Source organism: Montipora capricornis, chromosome 8 (assembly GCF_036669925.1).
Source record: "Montipora capricornis isolate CH-2021 chromosome 8, ASM3666992v2, whole genome shotgun sequence".
Lineage (NCBI taxonomy): Eukaryota > Metazoa > Cnidaria > Anthozoa > Scleractinia > Acroporidae > Montipora > Montipora capricornis.
Genome location: NC_090890.1, coordinates 9,089,552 through 9,112,345, shown reverse-complemented (window position 1 = coordinate 9,112,345; position 22,794 = coordinate 9,089,552). Strand labels below are relative to the sequence as shown.

At 41.1% G+C, this 22,794-nt stretch overlaps 1 pseudogene; it reads right to left on the bottom strand.

The window, feature by feature from the left end:
• Window positions 1-411: 411 nt before the first annotated feature.
• LOC138013634 (enolase-phosphatase E1-like) overlaps window positions 412-22,794 on the bottom strand; it is a 23,132-nt pseudogene continuing 749 nt past the window's right edge.

Below are 22,794 nucleotides of genomic sequence, written 5' to 3'. Positions count from 1 at the left end.
GGGCGATCCGGAAGATCACATTAGCTTTGGCTCGCTAATTGGTCGAGAAGATCGAAACTCACACACAACGTCAAAATTTGGCTGGTTTTATTTTCAGTCCTTAGACAACGCTAGTCCGCAAACTCCAGCGTTGAAATATTGAGAATAAATTCATATACATGTCAAATTAAATGTGTGGCAAGTGTCTAAAACAAGTGTTTCAATAACAACGATGAACGCGACTACAGCTTCCCAAAACAAGAAGATAAAATGTTGGAATGTTTGTGATTCAACACAACAGCAATTCAGTCAAATGGGAACGGGCCCTGTCGAACCCAATACGTTCTTAATGCAACAACACATGTCGCAAAAACTGCCAGAGTATTTTCTGCCATAAGAAATTGATCCCCAAAAGAAATCACCGTCGCAGACTTTTGCAACAAATAATTTACTTTTATGTCTTGGATAACATTAACTAAGCGCCAAATTACTTGATTTACGATCTATTGAAAACTGACAGTTTCCGCGAATCACACAACGAAAAGTATGTTAACCTGAAAGGTACTCTCGTCAATACAGTAAACATAAAATGACCAACGTGAGCTAAAACAAGTGGCCAAACAAATCTTAACCTGCATATATTATACTCAACTGCAACAACCGCAAAAGTCGGAAGACATTTTAGGAATGGCTCCAGAAAGCCACTAGTGCAAGAAAAAAGAGGAAAGAGGGCTCAGAAAAGTTAAGAAACGAAACAAATGAAACCGAAAAACCCGACTAAATGTACCAACTTGGTTTTCACGTTGAAGTCACCGCTGGCACGAAGATGGACGAAAAAAATGTCTCTCTCATTAGGGAGTTTTCAGCAAGGACGACGACAGCTACGAGATGGAGTTGTCCAAGAGCAACACTATTTCCAGTTGTTTAATAAGTTCGTGATTACCCAAAGTCTTTCGGAATAGAACTGAAGTGTGTATCAAAATTCCAGGAATAAACTTGGTCTGAACGGTATGAGTGTTTCAAGAGAAAACTATGGTTTTGTGGTTTTCTCGTGCCCGTCGACTTCATCCACTTCGATGACCTCATACATACCAACCGAAAAATCCAGGTATTCAATTGGGAGAAATTGCGTTGAAACTAAAAGGAATATTCAAGATTTCCTTTTGAGAGCTCAGAGATTTGCAGAGAACGGGAACGATATCCACAAAAGTTCAAGCGGCGCGTGAAAACACGGTGTGGTTCCTCACTTGTTATGGTTTCGCTTGCGTTGTTGTTGACCTCGCTACGTCGTAGTTCTTGAAGTCCCAGATCCTGATTGGTTCTTCACATTTGTGGCTCTTGCCATTTCGTCAGTTAGTAGATACCTTGGTCGAACGTTTCCAAGCCCATTTGAAATCGCTGTTTCACCCTTCTCGTGACTGGCCCCAACTTGTTCGGAGATAACTAAAATTGTTCAGGAAAACAATGGGCCTTATTCGCGCGGCGGCCATTTTAGCCATCGACAATAGATTTCGTACCACGAGCCTCGAGTTGAAATGCTTGGAAACGAGTTTCGGTGGGGCAATCCCTCGGGATTCAACATGGCTGCCGAGTGATTTAAGGCCCATTGTCCTTGGAATTTTCGCAAATGGCAAACAGACTTAAGAACAGTAAAACACAATTGGGCAGTCAGGGTCAACCCATCAGTCTGCAACTGCCGCACGACTGGAACGTTGAGCTCTTTACTTTGCACGCCAGAGGTCAGTAAGAGTTGATAAGGGAATTCGGTTTGCAACGAGCTTTAAAGTTCACCGCATGACTGTCTTGTAAGATTGTGGAAATCAGCACTGAAAGATGAAGGGAAGATAACAAATAGACGTTAATCACTTGTGCATACTGTTTCCCAACATAGACAACATGTGATAATCTTTGTCTTGAAGAGACGATATTTTCTTAATGGTGACTCGGGGTTATTCGGAATAAATCCGAGTCCTTCCGAACAGGAGTCGAACCCTACGAACTTCCGATTACTAGTTCGGATGCTCTACCGCTGAGATATTGGAGACTCGCGGTACCATTAAACTAAGCTCAGGTGACAATTATCCCCCTTTACTGCGAGGAACGAAATTGTCGAAACTGTGCGTTCTCGATATTGAAATGAAATGCAATCATTTGAATCTTTGTCTTGTTCACTTTTAAAAGTAGTTTTCATTTTCATCTGCATGCAACAGCCCATAAACTTGTGCTGAATGAGTGTCCTTTAATCTACCAAAACGTGCAATGGGGTAGTTGCTAAAGAAACTGTGGTGCTGCGTCGGTGGGGAAGTAGTATACAACAATTTGGTTTTATCAACGGAGTTGATCATGTAAATTGGTCACCGTACAGAGATTCTAAAAGCTGACGTTTCGAGCGTTAGCCCTTCGTCATAGCGAATCGAGGAATTGTGGGTTACGTCTAGTTTTAATAGTAGAGTAGGAGCTACGCTATTGGTGGTAACGTGGCAACGTGAAAAATAGGAATATATTAGTTAAATGAAAAGCGTTCGTGAATACCGTGAGGATTAAGGATGCCGATTTGGAGGATGAATTTTTGTTCCAGATTCTTGCGGCTTTCCGTCACACCTAGATGTAGGGAAAGGCCGCAGATAGCCATGTGTTTTTTGGAGTGGTTAAGGAGATTACAATGACGAGCGACTGGCTCTGATGCATCCTTGTCATTCTTCTCAACATCGCGAAGGTGTTCGCGGAATCGGTCGCCTAGTCGTCTACCTGTCTCGCTAATGTATAATTTATTGCATAACGTACAGGTTATGCAATAAATGACATTTGCGGAGGTACATGTGAAACGATCGGTGATCTTAACAGATCGCTTAGGTCCCGATATGAATGAAAAGACAAGTTTTGCCTCGTGAGCGCGCACATTTGAAAGTGGCGGGTTGCTCGTTAGTTTTGAGCGCGCTTCTAACTAAAAAGCTGCCTACGTTTTTGTCGCGTTTGAATGAAATAAGTGGAGGTTGAGAAAAGATTCTACTATTAAGATTTTTCCAGCAAATCGGAGGAGACGTGCCAGTTCTTCGAAAAACGTGGCTATCCTGACTCTAAGGTCGAAGCGGGCCATCATCGCGCCCAACAATTTGATCGACAGTCAGCACTACAAACGTCACAAAAAGATAAGAATGACAGAATTCCATTAATCCTCACTTTCCATCCTCATAATCACGCAGTCAAAAGTATCATTCTTAACAATTTTTAAATTACTCCAAAGTGATCCCGAGACTGGTAGAATCTTTTCGCAACCTCCACTTATTTCATTCAAACGCGACAAAAATGTAGGCAACTTTTTAGTTAGAAGCACGCTCAAAACTAACGAGCAACCCGGCACTTTCAAATATGCGCGCTCACGAGGCAAAACTTGTCTTTTTATTCGTAACACTAGCAAGATATCGGGACCTAAGCGATCTGTTAAGATCACCAATCGTTTCACATGTACCTCCGCAAATGTCGTTTATTGCATAACCTGTACGTTATGCAATAAATTATACATTGGCGAGACAGGTAGACGACTAGGCGACCGATTCCGCAAACACCTTCGCGATGTTGAGAAGAATGACAAGGATGCATCTAAGCCAGTCGCTCATCATTTTAATCTCCCTAACCACTCCAACAAACACATGGCTATCTGCGGCCTTTCCATACATCTAGGTGCGACGGAAAGCCGCAAGAATCTGGAACAAAAATTCATCTTCCAAATCGGCATCCTTAATCCTCACGGTATTAACGAACGCTTTTCATTTAACTAATATATTCCTATTTTTCACGTTGCCACGTTACCACCAATAGCGTAGCTCCTACTCTACTATAAAAACTACACGTAACCCATAATTCCTCGATTCGCTCTGACGAAGGGCTAACGCTCGAAACGTCAGCTTTTAGAATCTCTGTACGGTGGTCCATTTACATCATCAACTCCGTTGATAAAACCAAATTTTTGCAATGCACTACTCACTTTGTCGACGTTGCTTTCGCTTCTGCTCGCGTCGCTCACGACGAAACAAAATACTGCCAAGTATTGGTACTAGCTTTTTAAAAGTTACACAAACAAGACAGCTTGGAATGAACCAAGGAGCCAAATCATAAAAATATCCCCATCAATAACAAATTATCTAAAGTGAATAAAGTCTTCGTGTTTGAATCAGTGAAACTGACCCAAGTTTGGTAAACTGGGTCACGTAGCAGCTTTCGTAAGGTACGATGTGACTTGTTTCCCATTCAAACCGGAAATAAAGGCTTAACATAAAAAACAGTGACACTCAAGACTTGGGAACAATAGAAGCTACGCAAATACTGACAATCTAGCCAGCCATAAAACCCACCCTGCTAATGCTTGGATGCTTTGTCCGTTGACAGGTTCAATTCTTAAATTCAATTTTACATTCATTCCCAGTACCCCTGCCCTTTTCGAACAGGGCGAATTGTTTGCACACTACACAAATTAAAATGACATTTCCAACGTACCTTGTGTGTTGAGCAAAATATTGTAAAATTATCCTCGCTGAAGGAACAACCTTAAAAATAAACAAACTCGGTTTAGCATTTAGCATATAAACGCGGTACCTGAGAGGTCAATTTTACCCATTTGAACGTGCTTTCACAAAGAACCATCAGCCAACAGAAGGAAATCACCTTCGTGCTCCAACGGTTCGACTGATGGAGGGTCATGGGAGGAAAATGCCTTTGCGACTGAGACCTCTAAATTAACCAGTATCATTAACAGTTATTCGTAACTTGCCAAGAATTTACAATTATCGTTAACCCTTGGTTCCCAAGATCGAAATGTTCATTCTCCTCACTAGTATCAAGGATTTCTTTGTTGGGTAGTCACGAGAATTTGGTGTTATATCAAGATCACACCTTTTACGTAAGCTGATTCAAATGATTCTAAATACTTGTCTTACTGACATGTCTTTGAAATTGTGAGGAGAATGTAATTAAATTAATTTAAAACATTGAAAGTTTGATGGTATTTACGGAAAATAAACATTCACTTTTCAAAGAAAACAAAATTTTAGTTTCTAAAAGAAACTGTGGTACAGCGTCCGTGGGAGATTGAAACAGAAATTGATTTTATCAAACGAGTTGATAAAGGTCGAATTACCACCCTGAAACATTTGAAAAGCTGACGTTTCGAGCGTTAGCCCTTCTTTTCAAAGAAGACAACCAAAATGTTCGGAACTAGGGACACGATCCTGGGAAAGTTACTGACCACTCGACAAATGTAAAAAAAAAAAAAGTAAATGCTTTGTTTATAGTGGAAGTGCACTTAGCTATCAAGCTAGTTTACAGGCACCCCACTTTTAACAATGTGAAAGAAACAATTCAAAGTTAACAGAAACATTATTAAGATCCCCAACTGGCAGGAGGCAACCAGTTGGCTATTTACAAAGCGTGGTAGAGTTGAATCCGGGACAACCGGAAACAAATCCTAACCAGAGGTTAGAACGGGCCGAACCCGGAGCAGCCGCATGCAAACCCAACGCCCTAACCACTCGACCACGCTGCTATCTGCCAAAATTTCAATCTCCTAACAAAATCAAGGAATGTTTGTCCCCCTCAAGCGGTTATAAGCTTCTGTAATTAGTCAGCAACGAACAAAGTTAGGCATTGAATGGGAAACGATGATTAATGAACTTCAAGAAAAACACAAACACTTGAAAAGGTGAAGTTCTTGTAGCGGTCATGGTCGTCCAAGCTTAATGAATTTTGCAGAATTGTCCTGAATTTTGTATGACTTGTGACTGGTGCTTATGCTCGTGTCACCAGTAATGCATCTGGAACGCAATCGTAATTCTTCTTCCAAAATTGAGACGGTCACACGAACGATCACGAATGGATATTCCGAGGAGGGATGAATCACATTGCTAGGCACCCGGCAAAATAACGACCTTTCACCGACTCCTAAAAACGCTAAGGGGTCATGGGAGTTAATGTTTTAACTCCTAATAACCACTATAGCTTTATAATATCCGAGAATAAGCATACGATCCGGCTGTCCAGGATTCGCATACTTCCTGGCTCAGAACCAGCCAGAGATCGTAATTCTCGGTGCTGGACGCAAACATGGGAGCCCTGCGCCGGGGCCGAGAATGTGAACAAACGAGTACCTGAATCTCTCGCACATGCGTAGTGAAACATTTCGTTACAACCTCGTTTGAAGCAGGCCAGGGTGGCCCCAACTTCGGAACACCTGGTACATTTCTAAAATAAGAAAAAAAGGAAGTAAGCGTTAATATGAAGATTGATATAATTCACATTCTTTTTTAAGGCCTGTCCGTTTGAAAAATCAACATATGAGAATATGAATATTTAGTATAATTACATGTGTGATTATTGAAAATGCTTTACGCTGATTGGTTACCGTTGAGGTGATCATTACGCAATAATCACCTAATCGTTTTTTCAAAACGGGCGCAAGCGGTTTTGTTGCAGTTTTGCAAGCCGTTTTAAAGAAAATGCATATTTTTCAAATAATCACCTACGCAATTATACTAAAACAATTATTCACCTCCGGCTCGGTGAATATCGGTGAATGAAAACGCCGACTTCGTCTCGGTTTTTATTCATCGATATTCACCGAGCCTTCACCGAACAATTGTTAAATGAGGTATCATATTGTTTAACTGCGGATAACATGAAAGGTTTTTGTTTGAGCATGATAATCACCAGTCAGGAGGCAACTTAAGCAGCTTTGAAAATGCCTTGAAAACAATCCACATTCACGCATGAAGGGGAGTGGCCGGTCAATAAAACAAAGGAAGTGGTGACCTATGCTGAAACCGGTTTTTTTAGACGACCCTGGTTTGCCCACGTTACTAGTTAAGACAGTTAAACACGAAGATGCACTATAAGAGGCGTGGTACCTTAGGCACATGCAAATGATTTGTCAATCAACTGTGGACGCAACCGAGCTCTGTGATAATTTGTGCAATAAAAAAGCCCCTTATGGCCGTTTCTTAGTCCCCAGTTCCTTTTTCTCTCACTAGAAATATCTTCCAGGGCCTCCGTCTCTGTGTTTCAGTTTGTTGATCACCATCTTGGACAATTAAACAGTCGTGCTTGAATGAATTCGAACAAAAGCTGAGCGTGAAGCGACCCCTTTCATAGTGCATCTTCGTGTTTAAAAGGAGCCTCCACTTCAATAACATCGCAGCGATGAGGCAGGCTTCTTTCGCAACTGTTCAAGTGGCTTCATAGCCGCCATGGTCACTACATACTCCGCAGTAAAAATATATGAAAAAAAAATCATACATTTTCTTTACATTAAAGACAAAACATCTGGATCGAGGAGAAAGTGACGTCATTTACTCACTACCTTAAACATGCAGTTTGTGAATACGGCTTAATTAGGTATGCAGCAGGAGAGTTTTTGGTTTTCAGATAGTCCAATGGGCCCTTTGCAGGACAGTGATCACATGGTACAAAAACCGCCATACTGGGACGCAAATTGCTCACTGGGACATCTAAAACAAAGAAAATTAAGATTAACTAGCTTTGTTTTAGATGTCCCAGTGCGCAATTTGCGTCCCAGTATGGCGGATTTGTACCATGTGATCACTATCCTGCAAAGGGCCCATTCGCGCTAATTAAGCAGCATTCACACACTCCATGTAAATGGCGTCATATTCTCCTCGATCCAGCCCTCCGAGGGCTTATCAGACAGAACCACATCAAGTAATGGCGGACCTTTAAATGAGAAAATTGCCGTCAAAAATGATTTCATAAAATTTCGCATTACGAGTATTCAGCACAAGAAATTTTGAAACGTGAAGAAAAACGAGGGGTGATTTTTGATCGTAATAGCCCTTAAAAGAAAGAGTAATCAAGTTTTAATATCGTGTATTTCACGAGCTCGGCTATCGTTAACAAATGCGATGTGTTAGGGTCGCCCTGTTGTTATGATTCAAAAGCCCTTTATGTCAGTAAAACAAGGCAACCGTAATACGTCACAATCATTCAAGATGGCGGCGCAAGGTAAACATAAAAGTGAAAATAAGCGATTATGAAATTCACTTCTTCCTGATGCCAACACTTTTGAAAAAAATTCGAACAAATTTGGTTCCAAACATTTTCTTCCGATTTAAAGTCATTCTTTCGCGGATTCGAGGTATTCTCACAATGACAGAATTTCCTAGATTCAATACACAAAGAAATGACCAATCGAATTGCTAACTCACGTGTTGTGCGGCGCTTTCTACTGCTTGTTCCAATCCATGAACGGTTCTGCCGAGCATAAACACACCGGGTGACCAAACGCCACAGTCCCGATGTAACCACAAGTCCACATCGCACGTTTCTACTTCCTCCCTAACGTCCGCGCTGGAATTCGACTTCCGGTCAGCTGACGCATCGGAAGCTGTATACGACTTCCGGCCAGATAACGACAATTTTTGAGGAGATTTGCTGTCTTTAACAGGAGAACTCTCCGTTTTCTCCTTAGTGAACTTTGCTTTATAAGGTCCGAAAAGATCACCTAACAAGTTAGAGCCACTGCGTTTTCCACAAAGAGAGCAAACCCAGGAGTCCCCATCAACGCCTCCTCGAGGCCTTGTAGAAATTCGCTTTACAGGCGAGCTAGAGCTCGAAATTTTACGTTTCTTCGGATATTTACTCGCATTGACCGTGGGAATATCTATAACTACAGGCGTTTTCGAGCCAGTCGAAGGCTCTGACGATGAGGAGGCCATTTCTTTTACAACACTTGCAGTTTTTAAGAATTTGCGCTTCGACAAAGGCTCCTTTAAAGATGCATCTAAGTCATCTCCTTTTCGCTTCGACTGATGAAAGAATGATTTTCACTTTTTGTCATCCTTGGCTCCAGGTGGGCGACCTCTACCGGTGTATTATTGCTCGGCCCTGATGGAGTCGTTGCTAGACACTGCACTCTTCTTTGGAGATGAAACTGTCTTCTGTTTTATGGGAAAACTTTTTGGGCTTTTTCCAGTCAATGTTTCTGTTTTGCTAACAATTCTGCCCTTCTTGGTTGCAGTAGTTTGTACTGCTTGCGACAGTGGCGTTTCGGATCCTACAACTAACGCTGACGTCTCCAAGGTTTTTTTCGGTTCGTTCTTGAGATTTCCCGAAGCGTCCGTATTAACAATCCTTTCCACACTCGCCTCGTTACCCACAAGTGCTATCCGCTCCTTGGTTAACTTCTCCTTATCTGTGGTTTTCGATGAGTCACTTTTGCTCTTTGCTTTGCCCTCAGAACTTTTAGTTGTGGTGTGTGGTTGTTTCGTTGCTTCCGCTCCCATTTTCTCTGGATTTACCACTATTAACTTAAAAAGGAAAAAATAAATTAAATTAAAAACCAAGAATAGAACGCCTTCAAGCTAAAGTTAAAAAGTGAAATATTGTCAAATTTCGTATTCCAAAAAAGGTGCCGCAAACAATTAATTTATAAAAGTTGCAATCCCTTTATATCACACCACATGCAACATCTCTTCTTTTCTTGTTAGTTATATCGTTAATGATCTAAGAATGAGTTACTTGGGCGCTTAAACTACAGGCCAAAACAAAAACATTGGGTTTATCAAACACAATGTTTGCCGACGCTCCCAGTGCGCGTTTTGCATTTAGTTTATTCCTCTGCAGTTCTTTGATGGCAACGTCAAAACCCAAGAATGTCATTGTTTAGCAAGGAAAACTAATCGTGCTGCCCGTGCAGCACACATCAAGTACATTTCTTTGCTGCAGTCCGCAAAACAACGACGTGCATTTTGACGACAGTGTGACTACACAACAGTACATGGTTCATTTTTTATTTTTACTCCAAATCCGTATGTACGCATCCAGTACCGCATACTTTGCCCGTGATGAATAACATCAACGAGATGAAATAATGAGTTCTAAACCCCCGTCTAAACGTATCCGGAAATTTCTTAATCCGCAACTTTCGCCTCCGTCCACGCGTACCCGGCGAATCCGTCAATGCAAATCCGCAACTTTTTGAATCCGCTAGCCAAAGTGGAAAGTTTTTAATACGCAAAGAATTTGGAATCGTGTGAACGGTCGAATCACAGCACTCTCAAGTCCGATGACGTTCAAACTCAGATCCTGTCTTTACCGCGTAAATATTCAAGATGGTCGCAGAACGGAACGCTATCGCTTTTCTTGTCGCCAACCAATCTCGTTCTCAGAGCCTCCGGGCGTTTTCCATTTACCAAGAAATTCCGGAAATTCCGGTTGGGATGTAAATGGAACACACGTTTTTGGTTCGTTCCACTGGAAAATTTCCGGAATAAACGGAACTTCTGAAAAAGTAGTCCTGTTTTCCCGTTGGAAACTTTCCGATGGAAATGTGTGTTCCATTTACAACTTTTGAAAGGTCTTACCACTTCCAGGCTATTCACGGCCACATTTTCAAATTTTGGCGCCTAAAATCGCAATCACGGACCTAAGTTACATGGAACACGTTTTTCACCCGATGGAAATTTCCAACGAAATTTCCGGAAATTTTGTGTAAATGGAAAACGTCCTCCGATACATTTGTCCAGTGGAACGGGCGCGGGAGGCTCTGGAATAACTAGAAAACTCTGGTTCCGGTTAAATAACTGCGCGTGCGTGAGGGGAGACGGTTACAAATCAACAAAAACATCTGGAGTTCACCTTGCCATGAAAGCGCTCACTTTTTTTTCGAAAACAAAACGTTAAGGAACTAGTAAGTTGTAAAAATATTTATTTCTAGATCATCTTCAACCTGGTATAGATAAAAATCCAGAAGAAATGACGATGTTTTAGTTTAGAATTTGAAACTGGCAGGAAATGAAATCGTTTTCTAACAGCCAATCAAGTATGGCCTTTTTTGGATTTGACCGGAGTCTCTCTTTCCCGACTGCTGGTCAAGGGAACGATGACTCTCGGAACGAGATTGGTCGCCAACTCGGAACGCCTGATGGCGCATGCTAGTCGTAGAGGAGTCCTGGGGCCCGTTTCTCGAAAGGCCCGAAAAGCCATTTGTGAAACTGCCAACCGCTTGTTTTGGAAAGCCGATCTTTTAACATGTTTTAAGGTAACAAAAAGGAAAATGACTACGAAGTTTGACGACTTAAATCCTCTCCGTTCTTGAAATACAAAGGGAATTGTGACACCCGAAAATGGCCCGTAAAATTTCGGGACTTTCCAGAAACGAGCCCCTGGATACTAGAATGGACCCGGATACGTGTGGACGGGCAAATTCGATTTGAATACGTTACGTGTGGACGTGAAAATTTTAAATCAGCGGAGAAAAAGTTGCCTAAGGCCAACCTTGATTCCCTAAGTTTGAAAAGCGTGAAACTACTTATAACCTAAGGGACTCTGAGAACAAACTAACTGTTCCATTACCACACACAAACTATTATAAACATAGCTTTAGCTACGGTGGCGCTGTGCTTTGGAACAGTCTTCCGCGAGAAGCAAGACTAACAGACTTCCTGAGGCAGTTCAATAGCCTAATGAAACAAGTGCGTGGGATAAATAGGTCGAGTCATGGCATTCTTGGAGAGCAGCTCTTTTTATGACAGTTTTAAAATCGGGTATATATTGTTTGGCAGGTAGTTTTAATCTAGTATTTATCTATTTATTTCATTACATTGTATATTAGCTGGTGAATTGTCGGTGAATAAATAAAATCTCTCTGTCTGTCTGTGTAGATTAAGCATTGCGCTTACTTTAAACAGTAAACATCAGTCTCCTGCTTGTCAGAAAGGCATGACAATTCTCTGATTCTACTTTGCCTTTTCTTTTGAGAAGTAACTTGATATGTGTAAAGGCAACTGGAAAGAAATTAGCTAGAATCAAACAACTTTCTTTGAGTTTCGGTAAAACGCAAATTTAAGTCTGCCGATTGCCGTAAACGCGACCCTTAGTCTGGGAAAACCGATTTTTCCGTCACCAAAACGACCGAAATCTTCTGTTCCATTTGTTCGCGTTTCTAGAACCGGCTCCAACAAGAGAATCGTCGTTGGTATTGGCCGTTCAATAGGCGATTTGCATGACGGCGTCATTTTACTACCGAGACCAGAATGACTTGTCAAAACGCTTTTGTTATTCGGATTTTTCTTCTCTCCTTGGAACAAAGAAAGAATTGTTTAAATTTGCCTGACAACAGGAGCAACTCAAGGCAGTCTGGTCTTTGTAGTAAATGACGCCATCATGCAAATCGCCTATTTCCCTTCTTACCAGGACAACACTTTTTCAGCGCAACTTGTTCAACTAGGTCCTTTTGCTTTTCTAAAAGCGGAAAGTGCAGTACTATTTGCCAAAAAAAATCATCAAAAATTCTATTCAAATGGTAAGCTCTCTGTATTTGAAGCTTTGTGAGGGGCACGAGCAACTGACGATAACGTTTCATCTTTACTCGAAAAGTTACGCGCTATTCATGACACTTACATTTTCTTGAATGGTTGCTTCACAATTTTTACAAAATGTACACCCTGAACCACCGCGAACTGATTTTAATACGACAGAGTGATGTTTTCAGATGACTAAATACAAAAATCATTCCATTCACCGATGATGGAAACGATTGGGGAAACAGGAGTGGCGCACTCGCCGCTCAGCAATGTGGCCCGGGTTCGATTCCCAGACTCGGCCTCATATGTGGGTTGAGTTTATTGGTTCTCTTCTCTGCCCCGAGAGGTTTCGGGGTAACTCCGGTTTTCCCCTCGCCACAAAAACCAATATTTGATTTGATTTGATTTGAGTTAATTTCATTAGTGTTTCCAATTAGTGCTCAAGTGCAAAAATCCATTGACACTTGAAAAAAGTTATTACTATGTTATTCCATTCTCTCCAGTTGTCGGGGGTTCTACTGGGTAATGTTGATTGCGTCTCAGCAACTCCCCGTAGCTTACAGACACAACACATTATTATTACTATTATTATTATTATTATTATTATCATTATCATTATCATTATCATTATCATCATCATCATCATCATCATCATTATTATTATTATTATTATTATTATCATTATCATCATCATCATCATCATCATCATCATTATCATTATCATCATCATCATCATCATCATCATCATCATCATTATTATTATTATTATTATTATTATTATTATTATTATTAGGTAGAGCCAACTCATACCACACACAAATTCATGGAAAAAAATGATAGAAATCAGCCTAAAGACACAAAGGAGTTACTTAAAGTACGCAAAGTTTTTGTGCCACGGAACAGAAGTGAGCTGTTTTCCTAATTAACTTGTCTTGTTAAGTATCTTTTCACAAGTTGAGGCAATTACGTTAAAAATCTTGGAGAGCACTGGCCTGGCATGCAAAATGGTTACTCCTGATTTACCTCCGTGGCTCAAAAATGGGGTCGTGTTGTACCTCATTGCACAGGCTTCAGGATTGGCCAAAAGAACAATTTAGCGCGAACAAAGATAACAATGGATTTAGCACAGAAAACAATAGGAAGTGCAACACTATACAGCCAATAAAATATAGTGTTCAACAAGAGGAAGCACCCTTCCCCAAAAACGTCGAAATGGCGAAACCCAGATGGCAGTTCGGAGGTTCCACGAATTAATTCATCGATTTGTCAATTGATTGATGGACACAAGGGCAGAGACAGCCTTATGTCATTTTCAAAATAACATGTTAATAAAGATAAGAATTATTTCAAACCTCACCTTTGAGTTAGCTTTAATTGAAGATTCTGCAGATTTTGGGTTCAGCGACTGCACAGGCACAAGTATATTGCCTTGGATGAGGTACATCTGTCCAGTGGTCGTCTTGGCAACCATCACCTGTTGATTGTTCTGAGAGGACGTGCCCTTGGCAATAATGGTGGCTTTGACTGAGGTTGCCTGGCAATGGGCGCTACGTGTTGTGATTGTAGGCTGTTCTATAGTTTGGATTCCCTGTGTCTTGCTGATAACCGGTGGTAAACACGTAGACGGCTGTGGAACAGATAGACGCTCATCATCATCTGAAGACAAATGCTCCTCACACCTCAACGACACCGATGGTCGTTTATTCTGGTCTGACACGGTCTTATCTGGGTTTCCACCTGTCGTCTGAGGCTTTGCTCCTTCTTGAAAATGTACAGTAGCCACTTCTTTGACCTCAACACTTGTATCCGAGCAGTTGCCTTTAGCTTTTTCAGATAATGATTTGTCTTCACGGTTCAATTCTTCACACTCTTTAGATCGTTCTGTTCTCTCTCCAACATCCATTTCTTCCTTATCAGCCGTGTCGTCCTTTCGTTTCTCGATATTTCCAATTGCATTACCTTCAGTATCAATTGAATAATCATGCATCCCCGTACCAGTGTTATCGTCTCCATTCTCAGGTGGCCCAGTCTCACCAGCTTCATTACCAACTTTTATATCGTCATCAAAACCTCTATCGCGCAACTGACTGGCTCTTCCAGTTGTTGAAAGAGGGCCGTCAGGTGCAGCAATTATACTTTGATCTGACTCATGTTTGATTAATTCTTCTTCTTTTTCTTCTTCTTCTTCTTCTTCATTTTTTGCTCCGCCAGATACACTGGGGCTTGGATTAGTGACATCAGCAACACGGCTACTTTCGTCTCCATACTCTTTCTCCAACTTCAGAGAACTACCATCTTTCTTGTCCGTAAGAGGTCTACAAATCAGTTCATCCTCCTTAACATTTTCGGCATTAGAGACACCTTTGCCATCACTTCCCTTTGCACCAGAATCATCACTGACATTCACACATGTTCCATCCTTTTTCGCTATTTCCATGCTCTCTATCGCAACCTTCTCAATTTCTTGGGTCTCTGCAATACAAGCTTCGTACTTGTCCGCTGAGTTTTTGTCACTGATTGTAGCATTAGAACACTCTCCCCCGTCATCTTTGTTGGTGGCAACAATCCCCTGTACATCTGATGGTGTTTTTCTCTTGTCTGGAGTTGCAATCCCTGGTTCCTTTGTTTCGGTTGGAGCTTGGAAATAATCTGATGTTGTCTGGCTCTTGGAGTCGACTCCCTCTTTGTCACCCGAGTCTTTTAAGTTATTCTCACCATCTCCTTCATGGCTGCCGAGAGAATGTTTTGAAACTTCACCGTTTGGTTTTGTGGACTCTTCCTTTCTTTCCACTTTGTCATCTTTCTGGAAGGGATCCTGGACATTCTCGGTTAAGTGCTCTTCTTTAGGTACATTACCATCTGCTTCATCCCTCTTGGTGACTGGAGGAGAGACGGAAGGACTTGCAGCATCCGAGGCACTTCTTTTCTGACGAGGCAAACCCTTGTGGCTGCCACTCAAATTCCTAGGAAAAACATCCTTTCCTTTAGATACTGCTGCTGAGTGACAAGAACCGATTGAAGATGGCAAGGAAGCCTTCTCTTTCTTGGCAGCAGCTTTGGCACAAGCTCTACCCTCAAATCCCATTTGAATTGCTCTTGCAAAATCGGGACTGTTGGAATTTCGCAAAGGGGACAGTGGCGAAGCCTTTAGAGGCGGGGAAGGCATCTTCCTGGTACCCTGTTGTCCAGGGTATGATGCCCTGCGTTGGCTTAACGCTGCAGACTTAGCACCAGTTACATTCTGCTGAGGTTGGTATTGTAAGTGAGATGGCATGGTTCCCAGCTGAACAAACATACAAGAACTGTGTGGATGCTGCAGCTGCTGCTGAAACTGTTCTTGGCTTGGTCCAAATGGAGGTTGTGGCTCAGTTAAGGCTTCGTGAGGCATGCCATAAAGCCCTCCGTCTTGCTGTGGAACTGACGTTGTAACTGGCTGCATTATGGGGGAGTGTGGTGGTTGGTATGCAGTGGTCAGCAAGCCGGGCATCTGCATTCCTGTGCTGGATCGAGGTGCACATGAAGACCCTGTGTTATATCCCTGCATCTGTTTTTTTCCTGGAGAGGAAGATGACTTCTTAGGGTATGAACTGGATTGGTAAGATTGAGCTTGCTGAGAATACGGAACTGGAGATGGCTGCATCTGCTTATGCACAGGAGAAACTGGCCGATTCACCCCAAAACCATCTGGGTAGTAATGCTGCCAGTTGCTCATGGCAGACAGATTAGCCAGGCTCAGAGATGCTGGTCTAGTTATGCCCATACTTTGATGAGGCCCAGCCTCAAAGCCAAACTCTGCCATAGCTTGGTTTGCACTTGGCGCCTCAGGATATCCATGCTCTGCTTGATAACTTCCCTGGTATGACGCCATAGGTTGTGTCGCGGTTTGAGGTGAGACAGGTCCAGGACCTTGATATCCTCCATTATACCCTTGGTAGTTGCCGTTGCCATAGCCAGGTGGTTGCTGCGGATATTGTTGCTGTTGGAGCACCATATCCATGTCTTGTTGCATCATTGGACTTTGATTCATAGAATGGAAATTGGAAGGTTGTTGTTGGGGCCCCATTGTGGGTAACTGTTGCTGCATCCCTCCATAGTGACTTGACGGAAATGCCAAACCTGGCCGAGGGTAACCCTGTAAATAACAATAAAAAGCTAGCAATGAGGGAAAATGACACGACCAGAAACAACCCACTTAAAGTATGAAATTCGAGGAAGTAGGGTTTCACTGAATGGTGGAGACAACAAGCAGCAGTATTTAACTTGTCTTGACATGACCACACTCTTATTGATAAGTATCTTTTCAATATTAGAGACAATTAGTTCAAAAGCGTGGGAGACGACTTTCCTGGCATGAAAAACGTCCACTTCAGTTTCCGTCTATGGTTCAAAAACGTCACGTTCTTAAGCTCCCTAATAGGTTTGAATGCAGTTGGATTTTTCTTTGGTGGTTCAAAGTTCAAACTCCACAAACAGTTTGGATTTAGACAATTTAGATCTACGTGAATTATAGGACAGAAGGTTGCCTACAAGGTATTTAACTAACACCCAACAGGAACACAAATTTTTAAAAGGATGTAGTAAAAAAATATAACAGTACGGTAAGGTACCTGTAGTATAACAGGGACAAACGCTCATGATATTAATTTAACTTCACTACATTTATGGAGAAATTTCTTTAAAGGTGACATAGTTTTTGAGAGGATGTGTAGGTTGTTAAACCCATTGACTTCTGAACTGCCCCGCATTGACGAGTAAAATCTATTTATTCTCTCTCCTTAGAATCAACAGGTTAAAAGACCATACTTCACATAACACAGTTGCAATTGAATAGCTGGTGGCAGTATGGGCTGATGTCGTAATTTCATTAACATCAATACAGCACTTCCTTCACAAGATTTGGATGCAATACATGTACTGAATCTATGTAAGCTAATATTTATTAATTTTCTTTTAAAAAGAAATAATGTTAATTGTATGGTATAACATTCAAACAAGAGCCCCAAAGGAGAGAAAATATCAATTAAGGTGAAGGAGGAGAACACAGAAGAAATATCAACAACAAGTCTCATAAAAAGTCTCATAAATGTATGTTTTGAACTTGTATCAACCTTCAAGGAGGCTATCAAGGGCAAACCCCAGTAAAATATTATCAGTGATAATGCCTATTCAGACAATTCCAGTCTTTGCAGAAAAGCAGGGAAATTGTCACACAAACCTAGTTTACTGGTGCCTTCCATAGCTCAGCAGTGCAGCATCCACACTAATAATCAGAAGGCTGTAGGTTTACATGTAACTCCTACCCAAGGAGCGCTTTGATATTTTTGGAGTGTCCCTGAGTCACCATCGAAAAAGAGACACATTTCTTTATGATGTACCAAAATAAGACAGTGTGTCAGTTCACTGATTTCCATGAACATCTTAAAATTCAGAACTTGCTAACAATATTTTTTTTGATACTTTCTCAAGCAATACATTTACAGCGGACCACCTTGAGGTAGCTTGCGATATAGTGTTAGGATGTCTAGCCAAAACCTTGCTACTTTTGACAGTCAGTCGTTGGTAGTCTAGTGGTAAAGTTCTCCCTTGGGAATCCAACTACACCCTGGTTCGGCCCTTCTTTCAGCCATTTCTTTCTCTAACTCAAAAAAGCAGGAAAAGATTGCTAAGTGTGTCATTTATGGTATTACATGACCCAGCCTGGCAGCCTGCTTTCCATTTCCAGATTTTTAGTCAGCAGTATACAACAGCGTATGCTCAGATATGCATCCTCATGTGAGTGTGGTAAACTGTAAATTGGTCAACAGTCTGTCATGGTAAGTATCTGTAACCTTGAAGTGAGAGTTAAAAAAATATTATTTATTGCCCAGGTCATGTGGCCATGAATTGAGAAGTGGTTCACAGGCCACCTTTTAGCAAAACCACCCTGATTGCAATGGTGAAAGAACTGGTCTTCCACCAATGGAGTACCAGATCAATTCCAAGACTCAACAATCATCATATGTGGGTTTGTTTACTTTTTTGTTCATCACTCTGCTTCAAGAGGTTTATCTCCAGGTACACCAATTTTCCCCTCTCACCAAAAACCAAAATTCCATTTGATCTGATTTGATTTACTGTCTCCCCAAGGAAATTCTGTTTAGCTTTAAAATTAGAAGCTTGAGACTTTAATATAATACTACATTGAAAGGAAACCTCGAGTCTAAAAATTAACCCATTAACTCATGAAGCCCCCCCTCCCAAATGACGAGTAAAATTTTCTGGGTTAGGAATCAGTGGGTTGATCAGATGTGTCTGGACACACTATATTATCAAAACCTCCTCCATCACCACCCAGTGCCCCTGGGCTGCCATTAATAATAATTATAATAATTATTAATTTTCTTTCTTGAAAGGGCAGAGGTCTGACCAAATCTTAATTTAGGTTGGACAAAACCAAATTTTAGACAGACATCCTTCATCAATGTTGCTTTCATTTTTTTTTTAATTTTGAATTTGTTGATCTTTAAAAAATTGAATGGTTATCCTAATTTGAGAGTAACTTAGACTTTGCACTGCTACCAAGGAAGGCTGAACAACTTAAACGGAAAATGATGATTACCTGCAAGTTTTACATGATTAGTTTATCATGAATTAATTTGTCATAGATTAACTTAATTCCTAAAGTGAAAAGTTGCTCGTGTTATGGCGCTGGTTGTGCACATGGTCTAAATAGTATATTTCCCATCATACAGCAACCAATCAGAAGTGACATGAAACCACAAACTAATGAGCATTAGTGGTTGCAGTTTAGTTTAGTGTGACTGGCTTTTTGCTAGACACTACAACATTTCATAAATTTTTCCACTGTTCACGATTTTTGGAGTTTCTTTCACATCTGGGACATCCAAATCAATCAAGGCATTCAAGGGACAAAAAACGACTACAATGGCAGCTTATGAATAACTGAAACCATGATCATACAAATACGAACAAACTTTTCAAAGATTTGCCAACTCCAATAGACCTTATTTGCTTGTACATGCCTGTATGCACTCTTTTCAATGAACAAGACAAAGGATCAAATCTCCTGAGTATTATCACATGATCTGTATTGAAAAACCAAAATGTACATGTACAAGGAAATAAGGTCTGTTGGCAGGAACTGCAAACACATCCTCACCCTTGATGAAAAGATGTAAAGCCTCTTCCTGAACAATTTTCAATTCTAAAATCTCTGAAAATCCAGAATTTAGTGCGTATCATACTGCACCGCTAAATGCTTGCTCAAAATTCACAGCCTTACATGCACACTGCCATTTTTGTTTTCTAAGCACTCTTTACACTAAAAACCGGTTTTATGACCACTGCGATGCACTATTGCCGTTCAACCAGTGAAATTAAGTGTTAGATATTTTTCACTCCGAAGTAACTGGCACTGGCTACAAAAACCAATTAGTGGCTGTGTTCATAATCTCAAATCATGGAAGTGAGATAGAGGTTCTCAACCGCAGTGAGCAGAGGGTTTTTTCCCCCTCACGGCTGCTTGGTATCGCAGCTTCACTGCTCATAGAGATCATGCTAAAGAAACAAAAACCCTCTGGTACTAAGGGTACTCAAAATATTTCATATACTCAAATAAAAATTTTCATTCTAAGGAATACCAAGTAAATGACAATAAAACTACCGCATATCCAAGCAAACAAAGCATTCAACATTCCAATGATGAGTGTTCTTAACAAAATTTATCAAGAAAAAAAATTAAAATCCTTTTTTGGATGAAATTAGAAGGTCATTTAACCCATTGACTCCCAGGGATTCCCCATTGACGAGTAAAATCGTCTGGCGTTAGACAGAGTAAAATACTAAGTCTGGCCGGTTTCGGCCGGTTTGGACGTCAAAGGGTTGGGGACATCAAGGCAAGCACCCTAACCACTGGCGCCAGACTGCCTCATATAAAGCAGGTGTCAATTTCTTTCCACAAGAAGGCAACATGCTGAGATTTGCATAATTTTGCTTGCAAGCGCAGTTACCCGGATGAACGTGGTGGTCTGTTCTCACATGATTACATGAGTTCAAAATTAAGTGTGTGAACAATCTGTGAGCCAGCAAGTTATGTGAGCCATGAGAGTTTCACATCTAAGAGTAAGAACCCATTTCAAATAACAATGATAAACAGTATTTAAGTCTAAGGACCCATTTTAAAAGAGGTAGCTTTCAATAACTGTGTCACTTGCATGATGGCTTGCATTGCTCGCAGCCATGGTTCACATGACTCACATGGCTTGCTGGCTCACACATTGTCCTCACTTATATCGAACTTGATAACGCCCGCGCACCGTGCACCGCGCACCGGTGACTCGGTTGAGCACCGAGCTGTCACGCGGGAGGTCCTGAGTTCAACTCCGGCCGGACCAACACTCAGGGTCTTTAAATAACTGAGGAGAAAGTGCTGCCTTTGTAATTACATCTGCAAATGGTTAGACTCTCTTGTCCTCTCGGATAAGGACGAAAAGCTGGAGGTCCCGTCTCACAACCCTTCAATGTTCTTAATCCTGTGGGACGTAAAAGAACCCGCACACTTGTCGCAAAGAGTAGGGCATGTAGTTCCCGGTGTTGTGGTCTGTCTTCTGTGGTATATCATGGTTGGGAGGGTAAAAAGGGTGCACTTAATTTGGAGCCTCGCTCTGTTGTGCGACCCCCACCACAGTTGTGGTGAAAGTGGATAAACAAAAACGATCGAAAGCATTCATTGAAATAAAGATTAATTAAGCTTACTTTGTTATGCTTTGTCTGTGGCGCTATTTGCGGAATCATTGAAAGGGTTTTACAAACTTTACTCACAAGATTAAGCTAACTTACATTACCCTCACTGATCATGAGAAATGTGCAGTTATATGTACATCCTAGTTCACCAACTCAGCTTGTCTATTTTGGCAAAGTGATGAATTTGACTTCCAGCAAGTTGATAAATGTTGTATCATGATTCCATCAATTACATTTTATTAGCAATCAAACTAAAGACTTGAAGTGACAAGCGGAGAATGCCGTCTTGCCTGCCTTTGAAGCTGAAAAGAGAGATCACTACGACAAACATTGGCTTATGGATAGAATGAATTCACAACAACTTTTTCCACGACGTTCAATGTGTTAGAACAACACTCTTTTTTAACATCTCCAACAGATAAAAGGAATTATTCTGATGGCTTATTCCAACGACCTTTTTCAACACCTCCAATGGGCAAGGAATAAACACAACCGTTTCCAATGCTTTCTTGAAAGCTTTCAACGGGTTGTCAAAGGTTACCCAACAGCTTTAGTAACGGCTTTAGCCCTTTAACACAAAATCCTTGGTGTACGTTTTCACGTGAAAGGTCACAAATCATAAGAAAAATGCCAAATTCTAGCCAGTTCTCTGATGAATTATGCTGTATAATCTTTTTTATAACTCTGTGCAATAGCGAAGTTTCTTGTGACACCACCCACTGTTATTAATATGCCAACCAGAACCTAATTGGCTGTTAAAACAATGACTTCTTTTTTTCTGTGGTTGGCATATTTGAATAGCAAAAGAAATGTGGTCAATGTTTGTAAAAAAAGATAACACTATAAATCCAAAATCCTGAGCTAATTGTCAGTGGGGGAGGAGTTCATGACCACCAATACAACAATTTTACTGTGGTAATTCTCAGGCATCAACTAAAACTCAACTCAACAATATGAAGTTAAATTTGAAAACCTTGACCAAATGCCAGTACTTTGGAAGCCATTCTTCTAAAAACACTATATTATCAATTTAGATCAACCCATAACTTCTTTTTACCACATCAATACCTTTAAAAAAACACAATCTAAGGAGAATTTCTTTTATGACCCGACCGTCTCAAAATGTAAACATCACACAATTACTGAGTTTCCTGCTAATAAGGGTGATCCACTTTTGTAATTCTAGCGAGATAATATCCAATATAAGATTTATTTACTGAGTGCTGATAGCCAATTACAGCGCCAACAACAAGCCACAAACAGATCTACAACCTGTTGAATTTCGCTCAATAAGTCACTAAATAGCTTTCGAAATGGTGTCAAATTTCCGCGAAAACAGACGTGATATTTTTCAGGACGATCATTTATATCTGCGATTCGGTGAGTAACATTGCCTTCGCCTACTTTTAGGAAGTAAAGTTATTTCTCCCCCACGCAAACATCACATCAAACAAAATACATCTGCTTCGCGAACTGAAAGATCGCATTGTTCACACGACAGCACATGCGCCAAATCTCAATGTGAACTTTGATAAAAGTATTCAATCTTCTCTTACCCCTGGCGGAACGATGGAAGAATCCCCCAATGTCCCTTGGATATCCTCGTCCGGAGAGTCAGCTTGCATTAACATTTTCATTAATTCCCCATCGCCTTCCATATCTGAAAGATCGCCGTGCCAAATATGCAAATTAAAGTCGCGATTGAGCTCGCGTAGACCTCTTCATTAGCCACGCACGCCCGCGCTGTGTGTTTAAAGCCGGGTGC